This window comes from Bos indicus x Bos taurus, chromosome 7, assembly GCF_003369695.1.
Source record: "Bos indicus x Bos taurus breed Angus x Brahman F1 hybrid chromosome 7, Bos_hybrid_MaternalHap_v2.0, whole genome shotgun sequence".
In the NCBI taxonomy this organism is placed as follows: domain Eukaryota; kingdom Metazoa; phylum Chordata; class Mammalia; order Artiodactyla; family Bovidae; genus Bos; species Bos indicus x Bos taurus.
In genome coordinates this window covers 45,495,132-45,502,651 of record NC_040082.1, presented here as the reverse complement: position 1 = coordinate 45,502,651, position 7,520 = coordinate 45,495,132, and the positions used below count along the sequence as shown (strand labels likewise).

The 7,520-nt window shown below is 49.8% G+C and overlaps 1 long non-coding RNA gene across 1 annotated transcript; it reads left to right on the top strand.

The window, feature by feature from the left end:
* Positions 1–769: 769 nt before the first annotated feature.
* Positions 770–1,153, top strand: LOC113896561. Its single transcript, XR_003512053.1, has 2 exons — positions 770–846; positions 1,001–1,153. It is a non-coding gene; the product is annotated as an uncharacterized LOC113896561 (long non-coding RNA).
* Positions 1,154–7,520: the final 6,367 nt, after the last annotated feature.

Here is a 7,520-nt window from a genome sequence, read left to right as displayed (position 1 = left end):
ATGAGACCACAGGAAGAGTGAACAACTGGAGATCATGGTCAGTGGTGGCTGGGTTACCCAGTGGGTTCAGGCAGTGTTTCTACACAACGGGTCCATGGAAGCCCAATTTGAGAGATGATCTGTAAGAACAGAGGCCACGGTTAGATTTGTTTAGTGAATGCAGCACATTCCTCCTCTTTTTACAGACCCACAGCACTAAGGTACTGAGCAGTTGTGCTGCAAAGTCAGCAGTTTAACCACATTGAATTATTTTTGCTTGTTTGTTTGTTTCAGTAAGATCTGTTTCACATCCCAAGGAACTAGTGTGTCCACAGGGCACACCCAGAACACAAGAGAGTGCTAGTTATTTAGGTGTCTGTCTTTCAAGGAGGCAATCTATGATGGTCTGGAACATGTTTCTTCCTCTGTCAAAAAAGAAAAAGAAAGAAACAAAAATCTGTATTTTACAAGAATTACCGCTTTAAAACAAAAGGACAAAATTCCAATGGTGGACGGTTAGGTACCAGTCAGCCACGTGGGAAGGGGAAGGAATCTGCCATAAAAGCTCTTTTGCCCTCTGTCCTTGACTGTAGATGTGGCCTTTTAACAAGTGACTTTTCTGGGCCCCCTGTTCCTGTTTTGTAAACAGTCACAAGGATCAAACGAGTTACTCGTGACTAGCTCTTATTGTCGCAAACATACAAATTTAGTGATTTCCTTTTCCACTCACATGATAAGCTTGATAGGCTTATAACTTAGTAAAATAGCCCTTTGTGTGACATAATTTTGGAACAGAGAACGTTTACAAAGGGAGGATTCATCTGAGTCTGGGTTGCTGCTAGGAAGACTTTCTGGAGGAGTGGAAAGGTGATAGGGTGTGGCCTGGGTAGGGAGGACAGTACCCAATAAATAAATAAATAAGAAAGGACTGTCCCCGGAAGGGAAGGGTGTCAAGTGAATACAGGCATGGAGGTGCCGATGAAAAGAGCCTGGGCCTTGTTCACTCAGCTGTTGTTCTCAGTCAGAGTCCGCTCCCAGGAAGACTGCTGCTGACCGGAGGCAAGCCGACCACTGGGAGCTGGCAGCTCTGCTCTGTCTGCTGAAAAAGAGAACCATCTCCAAGTCGTGGAGGTAACGAGCACTGACAGGTGGTCCCCTGAGCAGAAGGCAGCGTTTGCTCCCCCAGTGTGCAGCATTTGCTCCCAGGCAGCTCTGTGAGCTTCCCACCGCCACCCCCTCCCAGAAACCCCTCCAGGGCCAGGCTGGTTGGGAACTGCATCACTGAGAGAGGCAGAAATCCAGTGGAGCTCACTCAAGTGAAAGGTGGTTGGGGAGAGATTCGGGGCATCTCGGGGAAGGCAGACAAGGGCAGGGGGCAGCGAGACTTTGCCAGGGGCTCTGTCTGACTTCTTCTCTTTCATTGTCTACGTCAATCTCCGTCCCCTCTCTCCCTCCCTCTCTCTCACACGTCTCTATTCCAGTCTCTCCCTGTATGTCTCTCTGTGTCTTTATCCCCGTATTTCTCTCTTTGTGTATATGTATGTGTGTGTGTCTCTGTCTCTCTCTGATGTTTGTTGCAATCTCTTTCACTCTCTAAGTGCCCCTCTTTCCCTCTCCCTCCCTCTCACTGCACAGTCTCCCACCTCTAGTTTCTCTCTGCTGGTCCTCTTCCTCGATTTGCACCTCAGCATACGTGGTACACAAATCACCACCACAACCCCCAACCCTGGAGTCTGCTTGACCTCTTAGCCCAGTGCTGAAGAGCATCAGTGACCCACTCTCTTTCAAGAGAAAATCTGAATGACCCAACTCAGAGAGCTCTGCTGGCCAGGGAGAATCCCGTGATGACACCATGATGGCTTCTTTTAAGAAGGGGTCTCAGAGGGGTGTTGGCCTTCAGTGTGGCTTTTCCAGCAGGACAGAACTGCACTGCACAGTGGGAAGGGCACCCACCAGGAGTCATGGGATTGGGTTCCATTAGGCACCCATGGAACAGCCGTGTGAGGTGAGGCAAGACACTGCCCTCTCTGGGTCTCAAATATCCCATCTATAAAAGGAGCAGTTGGATAAGGTGTTCTGTTAAGAATACTTCCAGACCCCAAATTCTATGATGTTCTCTTTACAAAACAGGTCTGGAGACCAGGAAAAAGAGAGGAGAACCTGAAAAGTGACAGAAGAGTGTTAAGAAAAGAAAAACTATGTCCTATCAGAAACGATTGGTTAGTGTGTGTCCAGGGCAGGCTTTGAGGATGGCAGGGCAGGGGGTGGGGACAGGGGGTCGGGGCCAATGGTAACAGCTGTCATTCCCAGTGTGGAGAGGGGGGCCAATGGCTCCTCTTCACCTGCCGAGGCTGTTGTAGGTGCAGATTCCAGGCCTCTCCCCACTGGTCTGATGCAGTGCGTCACCCTATGTGACTATAGTACAGGAGGTCTCAGAACCACCCTTTCCAATCACTGAGTGGGACTTTTTGAAGGGTTAGAGCTGCTTGAGGAGAAACTGCACTTCCTAGAAAAGGTAGTGATCCCTCCACCTTTGGGAGTATGCAAGCAAGGCAAGGCTGCTCTAGATGACCTCATCTCTAGATGCTAGACCTGTAGATCTAGACTTCAACTCTAGATGCTCTAGATGACCTCAACAGGGCTGCTCTAGAGGACCATCTTGCCTCCTGTTTCCTCAACACTCTGAAGTGCAAACAGAATCAAGACTGTACTGGGAACTCAAGACTCAGGTGGAAAAAAAACTTTCCTTTCTTTCTGAGGCTGCTTATCTAGATCTCACTCATCCAAGCGAGAGCCCATGGATCTTTTAAAAAAAAAAAAAAAAAACACTTATTAATTTGGCTGCAGCAGGTCTTAGCTGCAGCACATGGGATCTTAGATCTTCGTTGCAGCCTGAAAGATTTTCAGTTGCAGCCTGTGGAATCTTTAACTGTGGCATGTGGGATCTAGTCCCCTGACCAGGGATTAAACCTGAGCCCCGTCCCCCACCCTGCATTGAGAGCATGGAGTCTTAGCCACAGGACCACCAGGGAAGACCCAAGGCCATGGATCTTATGTCCAGACAAGGGGCAGGAAGAGAGTTGGCTAAACGGATCCTCCTCTGCCTCTCCCATTATAGCTCCTGAGCTTTCAAAGCCTAGAATCCAGGTCAGTGGGGAGTAACTCTAAGATACTGTCTTGGACTAAGACTCACTCATCTTTCAGAAATAAGCAGAATCTGGGTGGAAGGAGGGAGTTCAGCTACAGACTCTGTCAAGAAGCCTGCGATCCTGAAGCCAGGACATTAGAATGGCTCATCTCCCGTCTCCAAGGCGGGCCCCACGGCCTGTGCACTAACTGGGCTCCAGCTAGCACCTGGCATCCTATGTGGCTTGGGAGGACCTAAATAGAGGTGGTAACTTAAAGCTCTTTATTAAAGGGCTCAAGAACTCACAAAGCACCTCACACCAACTAATCCGTTTAATCTTCTCAGGAATCTGGTATAGGGGTTGGTTGAGTGTCGGAAGGGGAAACTGAGGTTCAGAGAGGCTGGGAGTGGTGCAGATCTGAAAGAGACACAGATCTCCACCTCCCTCTTTCTTCTGTGCCCCCTACTCCTCCAGGAAAGCCCTGGCATGGAGAGGTAGATGGACACCCCACCCAGTCAGAGCAGAAGCTGGGACCAGGAGAGAGTGGATCCCATGGAAGCAAGTGGATGGAGCAGCGTGCTTATTAAGTAGATAGGCCTGTCTCAGGAGGACAAGGAGAGTGACCAGCTGGGATGGAATCCTTGGAGAAAGGGGTAGGAGTCAGCTAGGCAGACAGGAGGCCCGAGGGTTTGGGTGTCAGGGGACCTGGGACCTATGTGTGATGCGTGTAGCCTGGAGCAAGTCCCTACTTCTTCCCAGACCTCCGTGTCCCCACCTGTTCTTTGGAGTGGCTGGACTCCATGGTCTCCACTGTCCATCCTTCTCTGGCACTGGGGATTTTCCCTCCCTGAGTCATCACCCACCCACTAGCAGCATACGGCCAGTGTGACTCAGAGGCCACAGAAATTCCCTGGGCTTTCAGGTCACCTCTGGTTCTGTCCGCAGGCATCCCTAATCCCCAGAGCGACGACCAGAAGTTTCCTAGAAGCCTCAGTATTACCTGAAGTCCGTAGTGGATGGACACACTGCAAAAGGCTGCAGTGATGGGGATTGGCCAGAAGATGGAGCCAAATGCCCTGAAAACCTAAGTTTGACCTTGTGAGTTTTTGTTTCTAGCAGTACAGGTGCAGAAACTAAACCATAAACACTGTAAGAGATGTACTTAAGGCATTCTACCTGCTCACTGGCAGAACTGGAAACCAAGCCCCTCTCTCCTACCCTTGGATCTTTCTACCCTCCCTTCATCTCTGCTTATGCCGCAGGATTCTGGTTCAGTTGAGTTCATCCCAAGATGCCCTGATCTAGTTGTAGCTCATTTGCGTTAGGTTTATGGCACTGGAGAGGCCCTGAGGGAGAGACAGTGAACCTTTAAGTGGATGGGGTCTGGCTTTCATGTTTCATGTGGATAGGCAATATGTTCATACACACTCATATGTGAAGCCCACCCACTCCACCACTGTGTTAACTTTGGGAAGTCTCTGATGCTCCTTAAACCTGTTTTTCTCATCTATAATTTAGAATTTCTCATCTATAATTATAGATTTATTGTGTTGTGATGTTAAGTAATTGAGAACCACTCTAAGCACCCTGCCTATGATATAGTTGGGGCAGTAAGGACCAGGAAAGTGGACACTGCAACGAAGAGACATAGATTTTAGTCCAAATTCTGACACTAGCTTCTTGAAGTCTCTGACCTTAACTATAAATGGCTGCTGTCAGATTCCTTCTAGAGAGCTGGTAAAGGTGTAAGGAAGAACCCCTACCCTCAGCATCAAAGGCTACAAGGGGAGGATGGAGGAGGAAGAAGTAAGCAGAGAAAAAGGATGGAGTGGCATCACAATTTTCCTACTGTAAGACCTCTCCAAGAGCTGCCCAAGGCAGAAGGCAGCTGCATCCATTAATCTGCTTCTTCACACGCTTCAAAGAGAAGTTGGTTAGGAAAGTAAATTTCTAGAGGAAAGGGAGAATGTTATTTGGGGATGCTGCTGCTTGGACATAGGACTCAGGCCAGTGACTCTTTGAGGAAGCTAGGACCGTGCCCCTGCCCGGCTGAGGTGAGGCTGGAGAGGAATCAGGAGCAGATTCCTTGGTCTGATACAAGGAATCACAAGGACTGAATCAGACCAGTCCTTGGTGTGAGAACAAGGACAGCATCCTGTAAATCAACATGCCTTATGAAGCCCACAGTCCTGCTTCCCCAGCCTCTCAACCCTACTCAGTAATTTGTATGTGGTTTTTGAGTCCTCTTATACAGCCATTTGACATTGACAGGTCCATTCACAAAGTACTGAAGTCAATTCACAGTTGGCCAACAACTTCCTTTCTGGGTCCTCTTATCCCTGAGCATAGCCAGCGTCCCCCACTCCAGGACATCTGCTGGCCAGGAGAAGCTTAAAGCTGGACAGCACAGTCACCCCAGAGAGAGTGTCCACATGAACTGTGGGCCCGGCAAGTCTCATTTCCTGAGTTCTGACACAGAGAGGGTACAGGGGCCTCTCCACCTTCTCAACCTTCTGCTGCTACTTCTCACAGGACATACTCTTCAGCTTCCCCTTCTCTTTCTCATGCTCCTTCTCTTTCATCATCTTTGCCAAACTCTGGAGCGGGTGGTGGAGAGGAAGCATGCACAGATGAGAGACTGGCTTGACAGTGTGACCTGAACTCATCAGGGTCTGTTCCTCCCATGCCTACCTCTCCTGTGCCCCTTCCCCCTCTCACATGCTCAGTTTTTGCAACTTTCTCAGAGCACTTTCATACCGAGTATCACATCTGAGCCCTACTGCCATTTTCAGAAGTGGGTAGGATGGGGATTATGGACCCATTTCACTGAGATATAAACCGAGATCCAAGGAAGAAAAGTGGCATCTGTAAAAGCAAGAAAGGAAATTGGTGCCATGGGGGAACTAGAATCTAGGATTTGTCCCACACGGTCCAGGGTCCTTCCCCAACTAAGTAGACCATGATGGTTGTTGAGGGAAACAGCCAGCTCCCCCATCAACATTGACTGGTGGCCCCAGTTAAGCACCTCCCCAGGTAGGACCTGGAGTCTCTGCCTGTGAGGGAAACTTTGAGGTCAGCCTTTGGGCTCCTGCGGGCTGTGGGAAGGGATGCTGGGTGCCTGGTATATGTAATAACAAGTGAGTGTCCACGGGTGATGTGTGTGCACGCAGCATGCCCGAGCTCGGCCATTCACCCTTCAACAACCCACGTGTGTATGTCCCCGTGCCCATTTCTGCTCGTGGCTGGCATGGCCTCTCACTCCAGTATTGTTCGTCCTGGGCTCCAGACTTCCTGATAAACATTTGTTGTCATTGTTTAGCCGCTCAGTCATGTCTGATTCTTTTGTGGCCCCATGGACTGTATCCCGCCAGGCTCCTCCATCCATGGGATTCTCCAAGCAAGAATACTGGAGTGGGTTGCCATTTCCTTCTCCAGGGGATCTTCCCGACCCAGGGATTGAAACTGTGTCTCCTGCACTGGCAGGCTAATTCTTCACCACTGAGCCACCAGTGAAGCCCCTGATAAACATTATTTTTTTCTAAATCCTAATCAGACCTCAGAAACCCTGGGAAGAGCCTGCTGAGCTGGCTGTTTCTCCCACCAGCCCCGCAGAAGGTCATGCCCAGGATACAGAGAAAAAAATCCCAGGTAAGGAGTAACTCGCACTTTAGGACAAAATCTATCTTGAGTGAAATTTCTTGCTTCTCTGCACACCAACCTGAGAACAAATAGATGGACAGCAACTGGCATCTTCCTGGCACATTCTAGCTTACAGAGGGTGTTTATGGATATTGTCTATGATGGGCAGCCGTATGAGGTCAGCATTGCTAGCCCCACTCGACAGATGAGGAAACAGAGGCCCAGGGAGGTGAGAGGAATTTCCCAAGAACCCATGGAATCAGTGCTCACATACAGTTCTCTTTGCCTAAAACCTCTGATATCTCTCAACAAAGGAAGGAGCTGCGTCAGGCGGAGAGCCAGGCTGGGGTGCAGAATAAGGACCATTTGCCACTCTTTGTGTTCCTTTTCTCTGCCTCCCTGAGCCAGGCCTCCAACAGCCCGGAAGCCTGGAGGACCCCCCTTTTTATAAGAAGCCCCACGGGGAGGTTGCCTCCAGGCCCAAGTGCACATTCTCCAGGGACGACTGCCAGGAAAGGCTACCCCTCCATTCCTCATGACTCATCCCTGCCCAGTGCCCATGAGACTGCTCTGCTTCTCAGCTGTGGTCTCAGGATTCTCTGAGAACGTTGACACCTCCCTTCTTTCCACCTCCACCAGACAACTTACTAGAGCAGCAAAGACAAGGCCAGATCAGACAGCACTGGGCTTTAAATATGGGATTTCAGACTGCAGAGGACTGGAAATGATAGTTGTGTGGATGTGAAAACTGAGGCCCGAGTGGGCAGGGACTTG